Source organism: Acomys minous, assembly GCF_964271855.1.
Source record: "Acomys minous genome assembly, chromosome: 11".
NCBI lineage: Eukaryota > Metazoa > Chordata > Mammalia > Rodentia > Muridae > Acomys > Acomys minous.
This window is the reverse complement of record NC_140492.1, coordinates 115890032-115914958: the sequence shown is the minus strand read 5'-3', so window position 1 is coordinate 115914958 and position 24927 is coordinate 115890032. Positions and strand designations below refer to the sequence as shown.

General features: G+C 37.6%; 1 long non-coding RNA gene across 14 annotated transcripts in view; it reads left to right on the top strand.

The window, feature by feature from the left end:
- The first annotated feature begins 392 nt into the window (after positions 1-392).
- LOC311608746 overlaps positions 393-24927 on the top strand; it is a 136787-nt gene continuing 112252 nt past the window's right edge. For 10 of the 14 annotated variants that reach the window (XR_014783125.1, XR_014783126.1, XR_014783127.1 and 7 more), the window contains exons 1-2: positions 393-563; positions 15124-15273. This is a non-coding gene — a long non-coding RNA (uncharacterized lncRNA). Of the gene's footprint in view, positions 564-11851; positions 11994-13234; positions 13377-15123; positions 15274-19890; positions 19936-24927 lie in introns of all 14 variants that reach the window. The other 4 variants (XR_014783129.1, XR_014783130.1, XR_014783132.1 and 1 more) reach the window with 3 other exon arrangements.

Sequence of the window (24927 nt, the reverse complement as noted above, 5' to 3'; positions counted from 1 at the left end):
TATGTGTTCATGCCATGGTGCACATGCAGAAGTGAGGAGAAAACTTGTGGGAGTCAGATATCTTCTTCCACCTGTGGGTCCTGAAACTGAATTCAGGCTAGACACAACAGCCAGCAGGTATGTAACCACTGGGGAAAAAATGGCAGGCCCTGGTTGTTGTTTTTAAATTGTGAAACAAAACCTTTTCCCTTTCCAACTAGCTATTAATTGTGTCTTCTGGAATAAACCAACAATGGTTGGGCTAACAGGAGATGACATTCTAGACTTTAGTATTTCAAGTACATGGTGGCACAGGGTACTTATTAACCTGTTAGCATTGGGTGGTGTGCAACATCCTTCTTCATAAACGAAAGAGGAGTACAGGCAGGAGGCAATTTTAGTAAATGATTTTTAGTGGAGATGACTGTCCAGAGAATACACAGCAAGCAGGGACAAAGGTTGCCTGAGGTTTGGTGAGCAGTGTTTCACCCTCCGTCTCTTCTTTTGTGGGAACCTATGCTGTTTGATGAGGTTATAGAAAGGACTCTCGTGACCACTGCTGTCTTCCGGAAGGACTTAATCAGGTAAGGAGACTGCAGAGAGGCTCTCCCTGGGCTTGAGGGGGAGACTGTGTTCCAGATAAGGAGGTCAAGGAGAACGTGAGCCTTCTTTCCTAGTTCAAAGCGGCCAGATGGTTAAACGTCGCACTGGGAGTATTTGTGAGCCCCAGCCCGGCATCTCCTCAAATGAAACAGCAGCACTAGCTTATTCTTGAGATGACAAAAGAGCACTTTATAGGGTGGGGGCAATTTTGAAGATTTAGAAATTGTACATAACAGTTGTCAGAGAGCCCTGAGAACTATTAAAGTTGGGGAAGGACTTTTGAACTTGGAGATTTAAGTGGCCTAAATTGAATCTTAATTAGCCTTCCGCTGGAGCAAGACAGTGCCCGCCAAGGTGGGTGGTGGTTCTCGGTAACCAGACAGTAAGGTAAACTGACTGCTCCTTTCAGAAAAACATCCTGTTTTGGTTTTTAGCTGCCCCAGGCAGTGGCAAAGCTCAAGTGGGTAAATTTGTTTCTGAGGGTATTTAATTTAAAAGTTCATTCTCATTTGGCTTTGAACACACACACACACACACACACACACACACACACACACACACACACACATACACACAACTTTCTTTCCGTGTGTACAGAGTGATGAAGGGAAAGAGAGAGCTAACAGATGGTTAAGCTCTGTCAGCATAGATTTAGCCACTTCTGACTGGTAGGTTTTTGAGTAGTGGCATTTTTCAGCTTCTGAGGTGGGATAATTTGGCCCTTTGGCAGAGCAGAGCTGGCTGGTGGACGTAGCCTAAACACCATTAAGTGATTCTCTGATGTAAGAGGAATTTCCCTCGGGTCCCTACACCACGGAAATGATGTTTTATGGTTCTACAGTACCTTAATGCCTTCCACAGATGGGGAGGCTCTTGCATTAGTGAACAGTTTAAGTCTGCATATAGCTTTGCACTCAGTTTTTTTTTTTTTCATGTTCATTGTGCAGGGCCTATTGACTCACTCTTACCAACACAGGTAAGATCTCACTGAGGAGATCTAAATTATAAGCCATTGCATATTTGCTTACAGTGAATGCATTTATGCTTTCAACAAAAAGCCTATTTTAAACTATTTGGGTAGCTTTTTGCAATGTTTATGATAGTAACTAAATTTTCCCTTAAAAGAAAGCCCATGGCTCCGTTATTGTGATTTTTCAAAACAGGGCAGAATTGCAAGGGATCTTTCCCACTCTGCCAGACATTTTTTTTTCATGACATATGGCCCCCTCTCCTTTGATAAACTATACTTGACAGATGGCACTTCAGCCCCAACACGAAGGTTCCCATCACCAGCAGGCTCACCACACTTGGGTTACCAGGCCCACATTTAACACCACCATGCAGGTCTGAGAGAACTTTGGGGGTACAAAAACCGTATTAAAAAATAGAGGCATTTTTAGTTGCACTGGTTAAATGTCTACTGGGGAGTGTGTGCTTTCTCTATATCAAGGGTTGACTTCATTTTCCTGTCTTCTTTAGTTTGGGGGGAGACTGTATTATGACTTAGAAACACAGACTTAGATCTGTCCCTTAGCTGGCTGTATAGAAATTTTCTTTAGTTTTATGTCAAGGCGTAGGTCTGTCGTTGAAAAGTAATAATGGTACCAGCTTAACTGCTTGCTACTTCTTACACATTGTTTGAAGCTCTGCTTGTTTCAAAGTCTGTGAGCCTTAAAATGGTTTAACTCTTCAGTCCTCACAGTCGCTTTGGTAGAGTATCGGGATCACTGCATCACAGAAAAGAGAAGCGTCAGCTTCTGGAAAGCCCTGTGCATTGACGAGGTCAACCTCAAACAGATGAGCAGGACTCGTGTGATCAAATGCTTATGGAGCATAGCATTCCCAGCGTGTCATTGGCATGAAGCCTTTCTCTTCTTTCTAATGTATTTAGCATGTGTGCATGTGTGCACACACACACACACATATGCGCACACACATGCATACACGCACACACAAACACACACAGATCCTTTATTTTTGTATTTTTTATTTTTCATAAAGCAGTTAAGGTGGTACCATTATTACTTTTCAACAACAGACCTACACCTTGACATAAAACTAAAGAGAATTTCCATACAGCCAGCTAAGAGACAGATCTAAGTCTGTGTTTTTAAGCCAAAATACAGTCAGTCTCCCCCAAACTAATCAAAATAGGAGGGAAGGACATTTCATACTCATCAAAGGAAACATTACTAAAGCTGAAATCACATTGAACCCAAACATTAATAGTGAGAGACTTCACCACCCCACTCTCACCAATAGATAGATCTCATGGCTGAAACTAAATGGAGAAACAACAAAACTAATAGACATCATGAATCAAATGGACCTAACTCATATACACAGAACTTTTCACCCAAACACAAAAGAATTCACCTTCCTCTTAGCACCTCACAGGACCTTCTCCAAACTCCACAGACTTGGTCATAAAGTAGACCTCAACAGATACAAAAAAATCAAAATAATCTCTTGCATTTTATCAGACCAGCATGGATTAAAGCTGGAGCTCGATAACAACAGAAATGACAGAAAGCCTAAAAGCTCAAAAAATTAAAAACTTCCTAGAATTCAATGAAACTGATGGCATAACATACCCAAATTTATGGGACGCAATGAAAGCAGTGCTAAGAGGAAAGCTCATAGCACCAAGTGCCTTTGTAAAGAAAATGGAGAGATCCCAGACTAGCAACTTAACAATACACCTGAAAGCTCTAGAACAAAAAGAAGCAGACTCACCAAAGAGGAGTAGATGGCTGGAAATCACCAAACTCAGGGCTGAAGTCAATAAATTATAAACAAAGAGAAGAATTCAAAGAATCACCAAAACCAAGAGCTGGTTCTTTGAGAAAATCCACAAGATAGACAAACCGTTAGTCAAACCAACTACAAGGCAAATGGAGAGTATTCAAATCAACAAAATTAGAAATGAAAAGGGAGACATAATAACAGACACTGAGGAAACACAAAGAATCAAAAGCCTATATACTACAACATTTGAAAACCTAAATGAAATAGACAATTTTCTTGATAGACACCAACTACCAAAATTGAATCAAGATGAGGTAAGCAAATTAAATAGTCCTATATCTCCTAAGGAAATTAAAGCAGTCATCAAAAGTCTCCCGACCCCCCCCCCCCCAAAATGCCCAAGGCCTGGTGGATCTGGTGGATTCAGAAGGCCACCAGACCTTCAAAGAAGTGCTAATACCAATTCTCTTTAAACTATTCCACAAAATAGAAACAGAAGGAACATTACCAAACTCATTCTATGAGGCCACAGTCACCTTGATACCCAAACCATGGAAAGACTGTACAAAGTAAGAGAATTTCACACCAATTTCTCTTATGAACGTTGATGTGAAATACACTCAAAATACTCACAAACCAAATCCAAGAACACATCAAAAATATCATTCAGCATGACCAAGTAGGCTTCATCCCAGGCATGTTGTGGTGGGTCAATACACAAAAATTCATCAATGTAACCCATCATATAAGCAAACTGAAGGAAAAGAACCACATGATCATCTCTTTAGATGCTGAAAAAGCATTTGACAAAATCCAACACCCATTCATGTTAAAAGTCTTGGAGAGAGCAGGGATTCAAGGCACATACCTCAACATAAAAAATACAATGCACAGCAAGCCTGTAGCCAATATCACATAGGCTTTATAATAATAATATTTAAAAGAAAACCCTAACAGCACATCAAAATTTACCAGACTCAAACTCTACACAACTCAGAAACATCTATACAATTAGAATTGTCATTAAGAGTAAAGGCTGTGAAACTTCATTCTAATTGTTACAATTTATTATCAAATATATTTTATGCACTTATCTACCACGAAACCAAAAATCTAATGGCAAAGTTACAATTTAAAAAACAATTGGTTTTATATTGCCTTTCATAGCAACTTTTACCTGCAATCAGTCCTTCCTCATGCCCTTATATTTGACATTTCTTGTTCCCTTTTCCACATGTAATACTATACCAGCATACACATTTGTTACCTTGTAAAACAGTGCTGTAAAAAATATTGTTCTATGTCTTTATTCCTTCTTACTTTATTCTTCAACTTCCTTATCTTTTCTTGTCTGTTTACCTAATCTTTCTTTTTCATAAAACTATAGCTCAGAATGGAATCACTTTTCAGCTCCTTATCACAATGTTCATATTTCAAAGTGGGGGATGCTGACCCACAACTTAAGCTTTTCTTTTTATGACGTAATAAATCATTGTGTGTTATAAATAAGTGTAAATAGTCATTAATTTCTGACACTGAATTAAAATCAAGTCCTTTAGGATACAAGGAAGCAAACCAACAAAACAGAAAAGTCCACATATGCTAGCTTTTTAGAATGCTAATTCTGCATTCGTATGTAAAACTTGGGCTTATATTAATCACAGTTTATTACTTATTTTATGCATTCCTCACAATGCTTGTTGATTTAGCTTTCCTAAAGGATATTTACAATCTGATAGACTTTGGAGATCATTTTTTCTCATACTTAGGTGAATAGTTAACTTTTCATTGTTTCTTCACCCACAAAAATCTCCAAAGAGGAAGACAGGGAGAAGATAGTTGTGAGTGTTTCAGATTTTTAAAAGCATCACAAGTGGTTTTGGAGTGGAGGACCTTCAAGGGATGGCGGGTCGTGCAAGTAAGAGAGCAACTTGTGGGACTCAGGTCTTTCCTTCTACCATGTGGGCTTCTGAAGGTCAAACTCAGGACCTCATGCTTGGCAGCAGGTGCTTTTTCTCACAACACCTGATTTGGATTTGACCCTGATTTGGATTTTGTTTTTAAAGTTCTGGAATTAGTTAAGTGTTTTAAAGACTAAATGGGCCCTACTGTTTTCAGAACTCATTGATAAGTATTTCCTTTAAAAAAATTATTTTCTCTCTCCTCTCCACCGATTCGGTTTTTTAAATATGATTTTTCAGTAGATGACGATGGCTTTTTGCTGTGTGGCAGGTTCTCTTTTAAGCACAAAGGCAATGCAAGGAGCCATTACAAGCTATGACAAAATATCACGTAGACGCTCTGCAGTCTTCTCTCAGAATACAGCTTCAGGCCTGATCTTTCCACACTTACTTTAAGAACATGAGTGATCAACTGTACTGTGCAACCCTGTGGCTTTGAAACTATTATATCACATCTCAAGAACTTAGTGTCTTCATTTACAAAAAGCTGACTTTGGGCGCAACTGATGTGCCTTAGCCACCTAGACTGTAGAGAAACAATATTCTGGGTATACATTTTCTTCTTATTAAACTATAGAAGGTTTTCTCAGGTCACTTTGGTCAGTCTATCTTTCCTCCTGTGTTTCTAGTGCCCACAAAAGAAGTTTCAGATATTTAGGCACTTGATAAAACAAAACAAAACAAAACAAACAAACAAAAAACCAACTCTAGGTGGTTCTGTGGTTAGCTCATGTTACAAAACATCCTGATAATTGTACAGTAGTGTGTAATGTGGCATATTATATTTATAGTATATGATGAACTTAGTTTAACCTATAAAAACATCACTTTATTGAACACAGACTTAATTTTCAGGGGAAAAGGTAAAAAGAAAATTGAATCTGGGTGCAAATGGATTGTAATTAACTCAGTTATAAAAACTTTCAAGCATAACCCTTTATATTTTTTAAGTGCATTGATTTCTTACTACATCTTCATAACTATTTGAGGATAGAAGAGTGTTAGAATATAAGGAAACAAACTGTGTCATGTTCCAACATTGTAGATAATTTTGGATGATTCTTCAGGCAACAAACTGTCTCTGTCATCTTCTCATTTGGGAAGCTGCCAACCTGCACTCTCGGCATACTTAGGCAACTAACTTTATTCCTTCTCAAGTCTCTGATGGGGTTGAAGACCAGATAGTTTAGTTTTACAATTAAGCTTAACTGTTTAGGGGTTAATGTGTTTTTAGGTGTATATTAATGTTTTAAGTTGATAATGATGAGAGATGATAGATACTGATTTACATTCAGAGTTTTAGACACACCAAGATAGGAAAGATGGTTTTTTTTTCAAGGCTGCCAAATATAAATAGCCAAAACACTATGAATGTAGCTTTTATATAATTCCTGATTATTTTGTGGATCTTCTTGCTATAGGTAGTTTATTATATATATGTGTAATGATATAAATGTATATGTAACAATATTTAATAGAAAATTGTAAAAAATATGTTAGAAAAGAAAATCAGAAAACATATGTAATCCTAGAAAATGACAAAAATAATATAGAACCAAATATGATCTTCAAATACTTCTGTAATGGAAATTTAAATGAAAAGAATAACTTTCATTCATTTTGAGCCTAAATGCATACAACGCATAAGCACACACATGAACCTAAATACAGCAACATTTATGTATATACTTCCTTGAAGATATATATAAAAATCTGGCATTTAAAATGTTTACATCCATGAAAGAATAGTGTATTTATCATTGCCTTTAGAAAATTTACTCAAAACATTACCACTAGCCTTATTAAAATAAGTTCTAATGGTATTTTGCTTTTTAATGCTGTCTTCCTGGGAGCATTTATTTCAAGTATTTATTCATGCTCCCTGTTTTCTTTCTGAAGGCTCTAGGTCTATCCATCTTATTAAGTGCATGACTTCTCTTTGTAGTTAACACTTCTCACGGGAATATCTACTTTGCTTTTGGCATTCCCTATACATCTTCATGGTATGGTATCTGTGGAGGGCATTGGCATAATATATTCTGGCTGGGGATAATTTTAAAATAGAAAGAAAACAAACAGGATTTAAATCATAATTATGATCATATCTTCTGTTTTTATAAAATAGTGGTTTTTTTTCCTTCTAGAATCCAGTGTCTGTTGAGGTTTTCAGAAGTATTGACTCTTTCTTGTGTATCTAGCTACATTCAGTTCAGAAATACTTGAACTTTTATTGTGTAAAGAATTAGTTTACTAAAACAAAAGTCCAGAAAAACATCTGAAATGCTCGTGCTTACCAAGGCAGATGTGAGATAAGCCATCTGCAGAAAATTGTTTCATAACATCTTCGCTATTTGTTAGGTGGCTTTCAGTAGAACAGAAATGTGGACTTTGAATTAAAATTTATATTTAGAACATAGTTGTCCTTGTTTTGCCTGTAACATAAGATCAAGAATGTAGAAAAATATAATCATGGATCAAATAACTTTTTTTTCTTGAGCTGCTAGATTGCATCTGATTTTGCAAGTCTAGTGTTTCATGTATCTATATGCCTCCACTTTTAGAGTTAAAGATGAGGAGCAGATGGACACCATCTGTATCTGTCATTAACGAACCAATGTGCTTCTACAATGGGCCATGAAACAAGAAGTCAGAAAGATAAATCAGAAGGTTTCACAATGCTGTGCAGAAAATGGACCCTTTCTATCAGATTCCAGCGTTAAGGACATGGCTTAAAAGTCGAACCAGTTGTCTAACTGTGCACTGTCACAAACTGTAACCAGCAAGTACTTTAAGGAAGTAAAAATGAATTAGTCAGACAATATAATTTTATATTTTGCTGACATGGGGTCTTTTAAAAAATATAGAGCAATTTCTAAGTATAATAGGTGAGTTTATTCTGAGGCAGTTGTCAAAGAGCGATCGGATTGAGAGTTTCTGTAGGGGAATCCAGTGGGAAAGAAGAGTCGTAAAAGCCTTGAGAGATTCTCTCTGAAATGATTTGTAGATGGCTCCATCACTCCTTTAAAAAATGTAGACAGCAGAAATGGCTGCCTTCACACAAATCTATTTTATATAATAAAAATACATACATGTTAGCTTTTCCCCCTCCTTTAATGGTAGGCATCTATTATATGGTAGGCATTTATTATAATTAAACTTCACTGTGAAGAACTTACAAATAAAAATCTTCATGAAGCAAGATTAGCTCTATCCAAAAATCTATTTAAAAAAAAAAAATCACTGGACTTCTGTAAAGTTAGAATAGCCCATGCAATAGAGCTTCCCGTTGGATTTCACACTTTCACTCTCAGATATATTTTTATGCACTCATTTGCCACACAAAAAAAGAAAAACCCAGAGTAGAGTTAAAACTAGGAAAATGATTCCCTTTAAATCCTCTTTCCTCTTTCATGATATATATATATAACTATTACCTTAATCTGTCCTCCCTTATCACCAAAACATACTTTATTTTTTCTTCATATTATATTGTACCCACGAGTACATTTTTATATCCCCTGCATGCCCACACCACACCTCAGCACCCTCCTCTACACACATAGAATATAATTCCTATGTGCAGGAGAGTAGGATGGGATTTTTTTTCCTTTCTGAGATTGTATGACATGACTTAATATTATACCTTCCGACTCTATACATTTTCCTGCAAATTTTGTGATACTTTTTTTATTTAGAGCTGAATAGTATACCATTATAGATCTGCACCAGATTTCCATTATCCATTACTTTGGTGATGGATATATTAAGTTGGCTCCATTTCCCTGCTGTTGTGAGAAAGACAGCAGGAACTACGGCACTGTAAATAACTCTGTGTTAGGGTGTGGAAGTGATGGGTGTATGTCCAGGTGTGAAATAGATGGGTCATAACGTAATTCAAATATTAAGTTTTTGAGGTTCTTCAAACTGTTGAGTTCTTCAAACTGATTTCCAAATGGCTCTATTTGTAACTCACCTGGCAGTGGATAAAGTTTCTTTTTCTCCACATCCTCTCAACATTTGTTGTCAGATTTCTTTATGATGGCCTATCTGACCCAGGTGAGGCATATTGTCTTTTAACAAATAAATGAGTGAAGAAGAATAGAATATTTTTTAAACTATGGATATACCTTGGTATGGGGCTCATCCCGAAATCCTGGCACTTGGAGGCCAAGGAAGAAGTATCATTGTAAATTCAAGGCCAGATCAGACTTCATACAGCTGTCAACTAAAATACCATCTTTGAAGTAGGTTTTGAAATATATTTATATGATCTGAAAAAAAGTCAGAGGATGGCTTTTTAAATAAAAAGTGTCATCAGTGGAGTCTTGTTGTATGTCCTCTAAAAATTTACTCAAAAATACAACTGAACACTGAATTAATGATAATTTAAGAAAATGTTCAATAACAGCCCTCAAGCCTACCTTGCTTCATTGTGAAATGGTTCCAACTGCAAGGTGAAATCTTTACTGATGATAAGCTGGCACAGCCTGTGGTCCTGATCCTAGGTAGAATGAGATGACATTTGGCTTGAATTAAAAGACTAAAATATTTTGAGTTAGATCGAAAGGCAATAGAAAAAGCCTTAAAACATTAAACCTGAAAATGGGCTGATCTCCCATTGTTTTAGAAGTACAACTGTGTAGGCAATGCAAAGCAGACAGAGACGCTGAAGGCTGTCCATGCGCAGCCACACAGAATGCTTCAAGAAGTTGAAATGATCATTTGGACACGAGTACGGGAGAACTCAAATAAAACTGGTGGTTTCTCTCTTCTTTCTAACTTTTCACAGAAAGCCAAAATAGGAACACGTGAAGACTTCAAACTCATATCAATTTAAAAGGCAAATATTGATTAAATATCAGCACGTTTGAAAGCCCTAAGTGAAGTTTCTACCATGTTTACAACAAAAGCATTTAAATGAACTGGGTTTAGAAAAATCATGAGAATCGTAATTTTTGAAAACTTATACAAAAGAGTAAGCTATAACATTTAAGGCTTTCTTTGTCAAATAAATAGAAATTATGAGTAATCACTGTGGTTTACTTAGGATTTATATTGACTTTTCACTCGCTTTTATGTTATACTTTTCCTTAAAAGTCAAATATTTGATGAATTATTTTATTTATCTATTTATTATTGTTTATGTGCATGTATGTGTGCCATGTGAATGCTGGAGACCAAATCTTGCTCCTCTTCAAGAACGCCAGGGGTCTTAACTATTGAGCAACGTCATAGTTGCACTATAGAGCAACATAGTTTGGAATTTACTTGATTTTCTTCAAATCTTTGAAGTATTGTTACTCAAATTTTATGGTTCTAATATTGACCTTTGAAATAAATAAAACACTATACAAAAACATGTGGCATGCTCATGGGGAAAAGTGTCGTGTGAAGGAAAAAAACAGACAGAAGCGCATTTTTCATATTTAGTCAATACTGATAGTGATTAAAAGCTGATACTGCACATCATGTGGCTTACGTCTTCCACATTGGTGTTATGTCATTTAAAAACTGCATATCTCTTAAGAAAAATATCAACCCAACAAAAGCCAATTTTTAACACATTTGGCTTAAGTTGCTTCCATTCTAACAGGGTCTTACATCATGAAAGTGGAAAGGGATGAGCAACAGGAAGATGTTCTGTTTGTGAACAAGGTGGGAGCTGTGAGGAGATGGTCACACTTCACAGTGCTCAATTAAGCTTCCGAACTTCACGACAAAACAGAACTCATCCTTTACTGCAGCGTCTGTGAAACGGGCGATGGCAACGCCAGACGGAGTAGGAGAACACAGGCCTGCGCAGCACTCTCCAACATGGAATCTTTCCCTCCCATGAGGCTGTAGTGTTTATATTATTCCAGGAAGGGAAAATGTGCAAGCCTTGCATCCTCCTGAACACCCAGACGTCAGCTGGGGTTAGTCTAGCAAAGTCTCCTTCCACAGTCACAGCCAGTCAGGTGAATGAACTTCAACGTCGAGTCATTAGGGTGAAAAAAATCTCATGAGAAAACAGTTTGTTTACATGTTATGTTAATATATATTATATATTATTATATATAATATATATTAAATAGAAAATATATGGCAAAATACCATCACTTTATTATTAGGAACAACAACTGCTCTCAGCCCCCTCCAATACCAGTGTTATCTGTTCAGTTTCACTAGGCTCAGAAGTGTGTGTTTGTGTGTTGGCAGTCACTGGAGCTGGTAAAACTCTTCTCTACAGCCCTAGTCACATCCAAACCAACCTTCAGACAAGAGTTGCAATAATAAAATAGCACATTTGTTACTAGATTACTGGGCATGCTGGTGGTGGGGGGTATGGTTCTGGGTGCTGTCCTTTAGCCTTTATCATGACCCTCCACTAGCTATGAGTTTTATCCCCTGTGGCCTGTTTTACAGAAGACACAAAGGAAGAAACTGGGCCTAGAAATATTTTCTTGCTTGCCCAACATCATTTAGCTATCAAAGAAGGAAACATCCAGGTTTATGTTTTTATACCACCTTGCCATTCAGATAGAGAGTTAGAATTTTTGTTTGTTTACCTGCTTGCTTAGGTTCCTGTTATAAAACACCCTGAGAAAAACTGACTTATGGGAGGAAGGGCTATTTTAGCTCACAGTTCCAGGCTGTGGTCCATTATCGTGGGGAAGTCAATTCAAGAGCAACTTACAGCAGCTAGTCAAACAATGTCTACAGGTAAGAGAAGAGACAAATGAGTGTAGACATTTTTGTGATTATTTCACTTTCTTTATTCTTATAATCTTCAATATTGCTGCCCACGGAATGCTGCCAACCAGAGTACGTGGGCCTTCTCAGATCAATTAATGTAAAAAAAGACAATCCTTTAAAGTTGTTTCCACAGGCCAATCTGATCTAGACAATCCTCCATTGATTATCTCGTGTCAGGTAATTCTAGATTGTGTCAAATTAACAATGAAAACTATCAAATATATGACATCACATATATGATATATGAATATATATATGAACATATATATTCAGTTTTATGAAAGTTAACTGTAATTCTGATTGTATCCCAAAACTAATCCTGTCTGAAGTTCTTGAAAACCTGCCTATTACCTAAGAGGCAATTTTCCTTTGGATTTCTACTCACCAGACCTCTTAACCAGAGCTCAGGGTAGCTGTCTTCTATCATAGCCCAATGTTACGGCAGACGCTGTGGTAGGACCCTGCAGAAGAGTGAGTTCTGGGGTGTGACCTGTGTTACGTGGAGTTCCTCCCTTTTCAACACAACCGCTTACATTCTATAACGTCTCACAGGAGAGTCTAATTGAGTTAATACATACAGATCCTCCGAGTGGTGCCTACTGTCTTATTTATTGCTTGTAGTCATTACATACAGGAGATGAGGGTACTGTCCTGAGTGACATCTGGATGGAGTCTGTGACCTCCTTTTAAGCATCATATTATTTTTCCTAAAGGTTCTAAGGTCATTTTCACAAACCCTTGCAACGTCTCTATTGGTTATTTCCTATCGCAAGTTGTTACTTGAAATTGGAAGTTGAGACTGGGCAGATGGTTTAATGGGTAAGAGAGTTTGTTAGTTGGGTAGAGGACCTTGGTTCAGGAAACAGCACCCACATGGAAGCTCACAACTCCAGGCAATCTGACTCCTCTTCTGGCCTCTTTGTTTTTTATAGGGCATTACTATATATATACACATACATACATATATATGCATGCAGGTAAAACACTTCACATACAATAAAAATAAATAAGTCTGAAAAAAATTTTAAATTTTGAGGCTATGACTCACATGCCTATATGATACAAATTAGGACACAGTTAATAGCTTAGTATGCATATTATTTTTATTCACTCAAATTCTAATATATTTTCTTAAGCCAGATCAAAAATTTAATGCATGATGCTTAGTGAACAAGAAATAATTGTTGCATTGTACTGCTACTTTTCAGAATTACTTCTTCAGGACCGGAGCCTAGACCCATGGGGGCTTACGGAGATGGAAGCACAAATCAAACAGCGTGCATGGGCTGGACTGAGGCTCCCTACACATGTGTAACCAATGGGCAGTTTGATCTTCACGTGGGTCCCCTAGTAAGTCAGCAAGTGCTGTCTATGACATAGACTCTGTTGCCTGCTCTTTATCACTTTGCCGTAATAGGGCTGCCATGCCTGGCCTTAGTGGAAGAGGAGGAACTCAGCCCTGATGTGATTTGATGTGCTAGAGTGGGTTGGTAGGGGGGAGTCCCCTTTTCTTAGGCGGGGAAGGATGGGGGAAAAGGGAGGGAAGGAGGGAGTGAGAAGAGAGGAGGGAGGAGGCTATGATTGTGATGTAAAGTGAATATACAAATTAAAAATAAAATTTTAAAATTGCTTCTTCTTAAAAAGAATTAAAATGTATCATATTTGGGTGTATCATTTCTAAGATTTGGTATGCATGTTTACCCATTATTTACCCTAATTTATTTTTCCTTGGAAGATAATGTGCTGGATAAATGGACAAAAGTGTCTACTGTGCAGTCATCAAACATTAGTGAGCCTATATATAATGCTGGGTAGCGCTAGTAATCACGACTTGGCTTTCCTCTCCTGGTTTTCTTAGCCTAAAAATCATGGGTGGCCTGGAATATATGATTGAATGTTGAAATTTGATTGATTATATATTATTATCATGAATATTTTGAGTAAACATTACTTTGAAAACTAAGGTCTTTCAAATCAAGGAAATTACAGACTTGAATGTAAAACCACCTATGTAAGAAAAGACAGGATAACAATTATTTTGGGGTATTACCAAATTAAAAAACACAAGCGCATTTATTTTATTGGCTTCTGGTAATATGCTTAAATGCTCAGTATACAGATCTTGTGAGAATGAAAAAAAGACAGTGTCAGTTGTAGAATTTAATGCTGTTTGGACACGAGACTAGCATTTTCATATAGACAATATCCCTTTAGAACATTGTCAAGTGCCTTCTATCTGAAACGTCACTCATTAAAAGAGCCACAAAGTCTCTCCCTGTTTGATACTTCACTGGATTAATTACTTTATGTCTAGAAATTTGTATTGATAAATGTTCACAAAAATTAATATTTTTAGTGAATGACAGTAGGTTTACAGCAAGGATAATTAAAGACACAGGACAGAAAAATGAGAGAGCCTGAAGCCTTTCCAACATCATGTTAAGAGCTGTGTCTTGAATACGTCCACCAATTGTTGCTCTCTGTTTGGTTAGTATCGGATACCAGTCCTTTGTTTATTGTGTGGAACGCTTACAAAGAAAAGGCAAATTCTCAGCCATTTTGGCAGACATTTGAATACTGTGTTTTAGCACATGGGTCATCCGAACGGAACGCTGGGCATTCCGACCATTAGCCGGGTCACTGGCTAGGCACCGAGGGCCTCACCTGAGTAACGTGAGCTGCTCCTCAGCCCGGGTCTTTGATTTGGCTTTCACAGGCTAGTAGTTTTTATTTCTTCTCATCTGTCAGCTATCATGTTAACAAGCCAAGCAAATATCAGCAGCTCATTGACAACATAATAAAATGAGATGAAAATTTCACCCGCCAAAGAGAGCCTTATTTTTATGGCTTTTGGCATGAGGCAGTTTTCATGTGTGTCTTCTAAATCAAATAAGGAAATAAAATCCCCACACAAATCAATCAATCAAACAAACAAACAAACAAATAAAACCACAGTGGTTGCCTGCAAGGACTAGGCGTTCTTCTGTGTCTGACTGAAATCCGAGATAAGTCGTAGACCAAAAACAACACAGTATTGTTCATGTTATGACAAATTGCTGCCAGGCTCATCTCAAAACTGTTTTTTTTTTTCTTGTAGCAGTAGTAACTGTTATCTATTTACAATTTTTAATGTGAAGCATGGTTTAGGAAAAGTCAAGTGATGATGTTTGGAGCCTGCCGGAGGCCAGCTGCTTTGTGTCAGGCACTGAGAGCAAAAAGGTGCATTTGTGGTCACTGAGCTCCTGAGGTAAGTATCCTGTTAAGTATGTCGTGGCTACTGGAGGCTTTGGGACACTTCTCAAGGCAGTTCTAACCAGCAAAACTAAAACTTAAAACAAACAAAGCAAGCAAGCAAGGAAGCAAACAAATCCCCAAACTGGAAGGGAGACAGTGTCGCTCACTGCACACCAGAAGCACTTATTAAGTCACAATGACAATGTGCTGCAAATTAATATCTAATCTCAGGGACGTGCAAGCCTTTTATTCTAAGTAAATCGTACCAAAAAAAAAAAACCCTAAAATAAAGGGTCTTAATTTTGTTTATGTTTTAAGCTACCTTTTCCCATATATAATTCAATGGAAGTGCTTGCTTTTGATAATAAGGTCTGGGCTTATTTGATTGCAGTGTAACTTGGCGTAGCTAGAGGGCTACTGTCTGATTAAGGAAAATGCACTGGTCCTTGGAAGTCATCTCTAAACTAGCTGCTTGCTTTATCAGTTAGACAGCATAGAGATAGACTTGGAAAATCAGTTTAATATGTCCTGTCCTACACAATCCAGGTAATGGGAAGACACATCCAAAAGCAAGCAACAGAAAGGCCAATAAAAAGCCTCTAAAGTGCTCTAAATTCAATGTTAATTAGTGCAATACAAAAGACTCACATAGCCCAGGGCATTTTAATGGGAATAAAATTATATTAAAGACAAATTAAAAATGGAGTATTTGTAGCAAATTATATTCTTCAGCTATACTTACTGCTGTCCTTAGATTTAAATCCTTGCTAGTGATGAAAGGTAAAACAAAGCCAGAAAACTGAACGGCCGCTAACCCAAACAATTCTTAAAATTTTCTTCTTCCCTTGCCCAGTGCCTTTAGAATTCCCCATCTGGATTACATACAGAATTTAATATTTTAGCTCTTGACATTTTTAAACAATAGCCTTGTAGTATTGTAGCATGTTGTTTTATGATAAAAATAAATGTGCTATGTATTAAATAACACATAGAACCCACACCCACACCCACACCCACACCCTCACACACATGAACTTGAGATTCCTCCTCATGTGTTTAAAGTGTATTGGAAAACATGCTTTCTCCTTTTCTGGCCTTGCTACATTACAGGGTAGGGTTGATAATGTGCAATGAATAAATTGTCAACTCTGCATTCATTAGTACTTGGTGGAGCATATTTCATCGATGGATATGTCAAATCTTGCTTTGCTTTGGTTAATTAGTATCTGAGTGATGAAGATGCTTTCTTCTTTACCAAATGTCATCCCAGGTTGATATTTGCCTAGTGTTGAACACTTGTTGATTAACTGTGTGTGATCATGAAAGCCTTGAGAACACCCTTGTTAAGGGGTCCTTTCTGATGTGACACATAAAATTCAGGGTGTTTTACATAGTTTCATACTGAACTTTTTGTCTCCTTCTGTGCCTAGACCTAAAACTAATTACAGAAATGTGAAGACTAATGTTATCCTAAATCATTTCTGTTTTTGTAAAGCATACAAAAGTAAAGAGCTCACATATTTTTATTGATCTGTGAAAACAAATTATCCTGGGGTTTCAAACTAATTTTGTATTTTATTTATTTATTTAGTCAGTTTTTGAGACAGGGTTTCACTGTGTTATCTTGGCTCTCTTGGATTAGATTTGTAGACCAGGCTGGCCTTGAACTCACAGAGATCCACCTGCCTCTGCCTCCCAAGTGCTGGGATTAAAGGTTTAAAGAATGCGATGGAGACAGATCATGGACTGTGAATAGAATACTGAAACAAATAACTCTGTCTTTACCACAGCCTGTGTAACTTATAGTTAATCACTAATGACCACTGCTAGTGGCTTTCTCCATGTTCTGGATGTATTTTAGACAAATAACTGACCAGATAAAAAGCTATTTGGCTGGGTGTGGTGGCACACGCCTTTAATCTGAGCTCTTGGTAGGCAGAGGCACGTGGATCTCTGTGACTTTGAGGCAAGCCTGGTCTACATGGTGAATTCCAGTACAGCTAGGGCTACATGGTGAGGTCATGCCAAAACAAACAAACAAACAAAAAACAAAAAAACAGAACAAACAAAAAGTTATTTGATCAGGACGTTTAAGTGTATTTTTTTTTTCCTCCAGAGGTGTGACAGTTCACATGTGTAACCTCAGGAGTCAGACAAGAGGATTCCCCAGGTTGACTGGCCAGCCAGTCTAGCCTAAAGGGCTAGACCAAGTTCACTTAGAGACTCTGCTTCCAAAAACAAGGTAGAAAGTAATAGAGAAATATCCCCAGTGTCATCTTCTGGCCTCTTCACACAAAGGTGCATACACTCATATACACACATGGATGGACACACACACACACACACACACACAAATCGTCTCATTTTTGAGCTCACATTGATGCTGATTTGTTCCAACTAAGATAGGTCATAAGCTCAGTGTAACTTTTAATATGTTGGCAGAAACAAAATGACGCATGAATACATCTAGAGGCAGCTATATCTTTCCGACTTTAATTGCACTTCTTGCAGCTGTGACTGGATCCAAAAAGAAAGATAACCCAAAATCATTGTGCAATGTTATCCTGTTCTCACAAATCATAACCTTTTATATTATGCTTTGTTTCCAATTATTTATACTATTAATTGAAATTTTCTAATTATGCATGTTTATAGCTTATGGGCTTATGTGTTCTTTCTCTTTTGTGAGCAATAAATTCAATATGCTTTTGTAATCTGAGGGCTTCTTGGTTGAGTAGCAAGAAAATAAGTGAAGATGCCCCAAACATCTCAACAGGGCCCTTGCATCTCTCAGTGAGAACTGCAAGATCTTTGGCATGCGGAATTTTCAGGTTTGTTTTTTTTTTTTTAATTTAGATTTCAGAGGAAGTCTAGTCACTCAATAACTCCATCAACTACTACACACAAAGAGTGGTCCTTTCCCATCTGAGCATCATGGTTATTCCATTGATAACTCAAATGAGAGTATTCCCCTGTGCCCAATCTCTTTCTCCTTTTTTTTTTTTTTTTTTTTTTTTTTTTTTTTTTTTTTTTTGCTTCTCGCTCTTCTTATATTTCATTCTGAGAGTGGGTCTCATGTGCCACAGGTCACCTCCAGGGTAGATAAAAGCATTGGCCAGTTACTTTTCTTTCTAGCCTGCTCAATGGTTGGTTGCTTTGACTGAAGCCAGCCACCCATCTGCTCTAATTAGCCATATTCCAGGTAGGTCACATATTGCAATCTTTTTAAAAATATATATAATTCGGGCATAGCAAACACATAAGACAGATGCTTTGAGCATGACAGTCGCTGTGTCGTTTCTCACAAAACTTTAGTGCTATAAGTTGTGAGACCTGCCCATACATTCAGACCCAGGGAGAATAAAAGCTTGTTTCTTGTTATCAGTATTTGCTACAGGCATCGATTAAATGGTCAGTTAGTTAATTGTTTAAAATGAAGTGAAATTAAATATATATTTAACTTAAAAGTGTGGCCTAATACGTGCTTATTATTTAGGCTTATAATTATTATGGTGGTATTATTTAACCGACTTTCACAATCAGTTAAGACAAACACCTAATACATTTTAGAATAGCCTTATTTCACCGGGGACATGGCAAATATTACCTCCTGAGTTACCTTCCACTGTCTCCCAGCCTCCATCTCATGCCATCTGCATCTAATTATTTCTGTTTGGGCTACCTCCCATCCGTAACCCCAAAATACTTGCTAAGGTTGCTCATCTGTGCCATTTCTTTCCATGTGGAACTTCAGAGCTCCTCCTCTTGGCCCACGTGGTTCTTGCCCCTCCCATGGTGATTCTCCTCCTCCTCCTCCTCCTCCTCCTCTTCCTCCTCCTCCTCCTCCTCCTCCTACCTCCTCCTCTTCCTCCTCCTGTGTCTACTTTTCCGTCCCAAGCTCCTTCTGCCCTAAAGTCAGTGGGCTTTGTCCATGCCTACCCTATTCTGCCCTGCCCAGGTGGAGGTCTTTTAATCAACCAATCAGGAGTAATTTCTTAGGCAAGGTTAAACAGCAACACTTGGGGTACATGGCAGTCTGCTCATAAACAGTAAGAACCTCAGGGGCCAAGCAATTAACAAATACAAAGCACCAGACCATACTCCGACATATGCTTTTATATTTAAGGCAACCTAAAGGTGCCGTGTATTCTCCTGGCCTCATCAGATGAGTGCTACGAAGTCCTTTGTTGATGAAACGCTTTAACGGAAACTGACATAAGCCTGCGTGGCTGTATTCCTTAACTTTCTTAAAGAAGTACTTTTTTTTTTTCCAGTGTAGCCATATTTTATTTAGGACAGTTACACATATTTATATTCATATGGCAGAATCCCAGTAACGCAGTTTTTAAAAGTCATAGGGAAGGGGGATTGGGGTGAAAGTGGGAGCGAGGGAGGAATGGGAGGATGCATGGGATGGGATAGAAAATGAGATGTAATATGAATTATTTTTAATTTTCAATAAATGTGTTATTATTTAAAAAAATATATCATGAACTTTTAAAGAAGTACTTTTAAAAGAAGTTGATTCTTGACAGGAGAGGCTAATTCTAGGAACTGTGCGACTATTTAACTATTTAACGGACTGCTTCCTACATGGTGCAACAAACGGAACTTTTTTTTTTTTTTAAAGGAAAGAAACATCACAAAATATCTGCAGAAACAAAAGAATGACAAAGTGAGTAAAGTAGATAGGCTGGCGTGGTACTAAAGAAACATGTCCTAGTCCATTAAAACCTAGCATGTGAAAGCACTGAGCACCTGTCCCTTCCTCTATGGACGCGACAAAGGTTCTAAGCTACACGCACGGAGCAGGTCCTCACGCTTCCATACTGACCGTGGCTTTAACTCCTACCAACCACGGTCAGAGAAACCGTTCCCTTTGCACAATAGCTGTGAAGGCTCTGATTATGTTTACATGTGTGCACATACTTTTACATGTAGTTTTTTTTTTTGAATGAGTCACTGACTTAAGAGAGAAATTGGATTCAGTAGATTCTAAGAGTTAAGAGCGGAAATCTCTGATACCATTCACCAGGGTTCAACAGACGGATCTCTGTTGATGTTATTGTCTGTAATATTTAAAAAAAAATTGTAGTTTTTGAAATCAAATTGGGTACTTATTCTGGTCTGTTTCGTATAAAAACGATGTAAGAATTAGTCTTTTTGAATATCTGACACATTTAATGCAGGCATTTTTAGAATAAAAAATAATAAAGAAAATTAATTGGTGAATATTTAGTTTTCCTATGATATTTTTAAATTAATAAGTGCTAGTTTCCATTATATATTATACTTAGGCTTAATCAAATTTATTTTTTAGAATAATTTGAATATAAAACACTTAATTTTGTTACAATATTTAAATTCAATGTTTTCAGGCCGGGCGTGGTGGCGCACGCCTTTAATCCCAGCACTCGGGAGGCAGAGGCGGGCGGATCGCTGTGAGTTCGAGGCCAGCCTGGTCTACAAAGCGAGTCCAGGACAGCCAAGGCTACACAGAGAAACCCTGTCTCGAAAAACAAAAAACAAAAAACAAAAAAAATAAAAAATAAATTCAATGTTTTCAAGTTTTATTGACATATCATTCTACAATTATTTAATCACTTAAAATTTCTTCTGCACACAATGAAGAAGACACATGAATAAAGTAGATTGTTCAATTTGAATAATATAAATATATACTTCAGCATCATTATTGCTTAGAAAAATCTTTGAAAATATTGCCCAAAACAAACATGCTTTTTTCCTTATTGGAATTATATTTTTTCCAAATATACAATTTTCAGAACTTTTTTGACTTACAAGTACTATCCCAGAATTTTTTAAAAAGACAAAAATTATTTATTTATGCGTGTATGTCAGGACACACTAGCTTCTGACCATATTTCATTATCTCGAGCACTTGATATATAACCAGGTCAACTGAGAAGCTGTGATTTTTATTCATTTTTAATTGTTGAAAAATTCGGTGTCATGTGCCTGGTGACTACTGGACACTGTAGCATGGGCTAGAACAGTGTCTTAACAGAATGGATAGTTGTCTTGGCCCTCACATTGATTACTATTAGGAAATTGATAAACTACAGTGTTTCCCAAGTATTAAAAAGCATTTGTGCCCCTGTAATATCCATAACTATACCTTTACCTTTCTGGGATTTACTCTTAAACTGTCTTCAGAAACAAATTACTCTTTGAATGCATGGACAATCCCTTGGAAACACATGAATATTCAAAATAGGCTATTATGATATGCAACATCATAAGGATGATTATTTCATCATTCATATTACTCCAAAGGACAAATTATATTTTGGGGCAAAGACAAAAGTCAGAAATAAGCCTAAATTTTATATAATCTTGCAAAATTAAACTTTCTAAGTATTGAAATTTATCATATCAATTCTTCAATTTCAGGCCAACCCAGCTTCAACACTCACAGCCAAAGTGTCAAAACTTGTGTCAAAATGTTGCAGGTTCAAAATCAGTATATTAACTTTAACTTCCTCTGCACCTGATCAAGTCTCTTTTATTTCTGGAATGCTTATTTTGGGTGTGAGCCCTGTTATTTATTTATTTTTCTCAGAATACGTTATTGCTCCGTCTTTTCCAGTACAGACACTTCTTGCCTTCTGTGTTTCCAATCAAGGCCTCCATTAAACGGTCACAGACGATATTGTTTGGCTGTGTTTGTAGTTAGTAGCTCTTAGTTTTATCTGCTAAGTGGCAGTTTACAAATTCCTGCTAATGCTAAATTAGAACTGTAATTTCTGGAGGCCTCCGCTCCTATGTTCTTTTCCCCTTCCCCCCATTGCAGCTCAGACATGAGGAGGAGGAGATCAGGGAGGGGAGATGAAAAGCTCCAACAGGCCCACCCTGTGGGACAGCGGATAAGGAAGACCGCAGTTGTTTGGCCTGGGGGGTCTGGATCTTATTAATGTCACCAGGCTTCTCCAACCTTCGGTGACAGAAATTTGGACTCTTCCTGTTCTTAGGAGACCTTAGCCTGAACTGAAGTTCACTAAACTCAGGAGCTAAACACAGTCGGGGTTTCTGAAGGTTTCCTCCTTCCTTTAGTAGTACAACAAATGGGTTAGTATCGCTGTTGCCCCCAAGCAGCTGCTGCTATCCAAAACCTGATGTGCCAAACCATATCACTTGGGCGGCGCCTTTCTCTCAGACATTAACCTGCTCCCTAACTTTGTACTCCAACAAAACATGTCGTTTTATGAACCACTAGAAGGGGACGTGCTGTGTTGTATTTACTGCACTGTGCTGGCTCCTCAAGTCTGAAGGGAAACAAACGTCTGGTTTTGCAACCTCACTCACTGATGGCCATTTCATTTCAAGGACAAATATGTTAAGAGTGAGGAGGTTTTAAAAAAAAAGCGTTAAGATTACATGTCGAGAAACAGATTTTAGTTTTTCTTTTACAAAACATTTAGGATATTTATGGAAATAATTTTCACCCCATCGAACACAATCTCCACTGTATTAAGTCAGTGTATACTTCTACATGCACGTTTAATGGTGTATATCTGGTTTAGAAAATAAGAAATCCAAGTATTATAGGGACTGTACGACATTTTAGTTTCCGCCATCATTTTACTGATAGTAGTTGATAGTATTGGTAGTAGTGGTAAGCTTGTATGCCTGAAATGGCAATAGTTAAATAACAAAATACTTAAAACCAGTTTTACTTTGTTTCATTCAGTAAGACTAAAATATAAGAAGGATGTAATTTATTAGCTTAAATGGAAGGGGAAAAACTCAAAGCTAGTGAAAAACTTCGTGGATTCTATGACAATTTTCTATCTCAGAAACTGTAGTAATGTGTTAAGGAGAATGTTTTGACATAAATAAATGACTTCACTGTATTTTCATGTATTGGATTGGTCTCAAATTTAGCCAAATTTGACTACTAAACGTCGTGATGTATTAAAAATGCATAGCTTCCATTGAACACTTTTCACTTTACATAGATTAGCGTGTGCACTTATCTGTTTATCTCTCATGCAAGCCCTATGGGGTAGGTGTCAAGCATTATCTGCACGTTAGGATGGTGACACTAAGACACCAAGCTGATAAACTTCAGGCTACGGTTTTTAATCCAGAGGAGTGTCTGGCTTAATGTCTGTGGCAGTACTTTTAGTTACAATATAGCATCGCCTCTGCTTTATTTTCAGTGCTATAGATCTAGCCTAAGACCTCATGAATACTTGAAACACATTCTTAAAGGTTTTTTTTCCCCTTAGCATTGCTTTCAACTCTGCTGTCTTCCATGATCACCACATTTACTATATAGCTGTGCAAGTTTCCAGACACTTTTGGTTACCAAGGTTAAAGCAGACTTTCCATAGACTGTGGCTAAGAAGGCTCATGGGGGATGGACTGTTCTGGCTCAGGATAGACTGTGACCCTCGGTATGCCTCTAGCTTAGGCATCATATTGCTTAGTGTGACTTCCGCTTGACAAGCTCCAAAGATCTTGTCCTTCTGCAATGCCAGTAATCTTTTCTCAAAAGCCATGGGGACTCCTGTTAGGACTCTGCATCATTTCATCTACCTGTGACGTCATTGCTTACCTGCCACGGGGGTGTGGCCCTGCCCAGGGCCACATAAAGGGACAAAGTGTCCATGTGGCCCTCTCTCTACTCCCTCTTACTCTCTCTCTAGTCTCTCTCTCTCTTTCCCTCTCTCTCTCTCTCTCTCTCTGTCTCCTTTCTCCTCCTCTCCTCTCTCTTCTTCCTCTCTACCCTCTCTATTCTCTCCTCTCTCTCCCTCCCTCTTCTCTTTCCCCTCTCTTTCTTTCTCTCTTACTTCTCTCTTCCTTTTCCACTCTACTGCCCCTTACTCTCTCTCTACCCCTCTCTCTCCTCTCTCTCTCTCTACTCTCTCTCTACTTCCTCTTACTCTCTTCTTCTTTTCTCTCTCTCTCTCCCTCTCTATCTGAGGTACCTCTCCCCCCTTTCCTTCTCCCCGCATGCTCATTTAATAACCTCATATAACATAATATCTGATGTCTTATATATATATATATATATCATTATATTATTTATATATAAAAACTCCAAAGGTTGTTTCTATGCATTCCAGGGGTATCAGTGAGTATGAAACAACATGGCTCATTATTTTTACCAGAGTGAGATACACCCTGTACATGAAAGGGAAAACAAACCAACAAATAAAGACTTACACCAAGCCTGTCCTTCATGCTTCCTGTTAAAATTTGCAAATATTATAGAAGAGATAGTATTCATTATTGGTCTTGTTATTACCTGTCACTATGCTTCAAGAGGTTTTAGAAACATTTAATGGAGTGAGCTTTAAATGTAGTTGGTAACCTGTTTCCAGAGATTGAACACAGGGATTTTACTGTAAGAGTCAAAGGAATGTGCACCCAGTAGTACCCATACTTTAACTTTTGTATGTTTAACTTTTGTATGGGTGTTTCCTACCCGAGCTGGACAGGAGTGGGGGCTTTAGACTGTGCTCGTGTCAAAAGTCAACAACCAGTGTGGAGCAGTGGCAAGTTGCTAAGCTGTGGCAGGTGATAACTTAGCTCGCTAATTTATGGTATTTTCTGTTTATGGTGGCTTATCACAATGTGACCTATAGTATGTCAAGGAGTATCTTTAATTAAATATAAAATCACTTTTTGGGGGATATTT